Here is a 1,535-nt window from a genome sequence, read left to right as displayed (position 1 = left end):
CCAACTGTCCCTAATGAAGTCCACTTACTCAATCTGTCCAGCCTACGTACACAAGGTGCATGGAGGGGGGTGGGGGGTGGAAACAGTGCAGTCAATGAAGCGTGGGGAGCGGTTTCGCTGAGATTTCAGCGAGCCGCAACAAAATGAGAGAAAAAAATAAACATATACTTTGAATTGAAAGCAATGCAAGCACTCCAGTGAATGTTGTGTGCGTGTGCAGTGATATACTCCATTCCAAACTGGTGGCAGCCATTGATTTATTTAAGGGCACAGGAGATTTGGACAAACTTAATGTTTTAATGGTGAGCGATGCCTGAATGATGAAGTGAGTGGGAGGTAAAAGCTTTCCCCTAAAGGGCTGTCACAGGCTGGGTACAAGGAGGGAGGGGCCCCTTTAATTGCCAGTGGCACCCCCAGAAGGGAGCTTTCACTCAGTGGGCAAGGACTTTTACTGAGGCACAACTAGGGTGGGTTCTTGGGGGGAACCTCCTGCATGGGGAAGGCACAGCCCAGAGAGCAGCTAGCATGCGCGTTGGGAGAAAATCACTGGGAACTGGAGGTGGAGTGGATGCCTACGAGGTCTTGTTTCTTTTCAGCTCGTAAGCAGGAAGTCTAACAGGAAATTTAACAAAAATGCTGCACTCTCTAGGGGCCTCGAGTAAATGCAAACATTTCCTTGTGTTTGACTGTTGTGGCAGACATCAGCAGAGGGAGAAGGAAGGAAGGAATGTGCTCTGCGTGCTTCATAAAAGGACTTTATCCGTGGGTCACCTTTACTTGCAGGAGGTGCCAGAACACAGAGAGCAACGGGCATTGATCAAGCCATTGGCAGTTTAAAGTTCTTGGGGGGGGGGTTGGCCAATGATATGTGCCGTGCTGAAAGCTGTCGGGCAGAGCTGTGCGGTAAAGGCATGTGGGTCCTGGGGGTGGGGGGCGGATTAGCAGCGGGGTTACATGTGCAGTGTCACTGGGGAGATGAGATCTCCGAGCTTCTGGTGATGTGTGGCAGTTCCTGGAGCTCTCCCAGCTCCGATACTTGACAAGGAGGCAAGCTGCAGTTTGTTTGCCCAAATGGGAATAGCACAAAGCCAAGAGGCAAAAAAACCAATACTACTAAAACGACAACTTGGCAAAACAAAGCTCCGCAGGATGGGGAGGGAAAAAAAATGCTTTGTACCACTGACGCAACATGTTCACGTTCACAGGGATATGACAGTACAGGAAATAGGGGCATGGAGACTTGTAATAAAAGCAAAACACTGCTGGTGCTGGAAATCTGAAATAAAAACAGAAAATGCTGAAAATTACTCAGCAGGTCTGGCAGAATGTGTAAAGAGAGAAACAGAGTTAACATTTCCAGTCCAGTATGACTCTTCTTCAGAGCTGGAGGTAGAAATGTGACTTGAAATGTTAACTCTGTTCCTGTCTAATTTCTACTTCTCTTCAGCTTTGTAGAAGGGTCATAGGAACTTGAAACGTTAACTCTGTTTCCCTCTCCACAGATGCTGCCAGACCTGCTGAGCTTTTCCAGCATT

Source organism: Carcharodon carcharias, chromosome X, assembly GCF_017639515.1.
Source record: "Carcharodon carcharias isolate sCarCar2 chromosome X, sCarCar2.pri, whole genome shotgun sequence".
Taxonomy (NCBI): Eukaryota; Metazoa; Chordata; class Chondrichthyes; order Lamniformes; family Lamnidae; genus Carcharodon; species Carcharodon carcharias.
Note: the sequence above shows the minus strand (reverse complement) of the source record.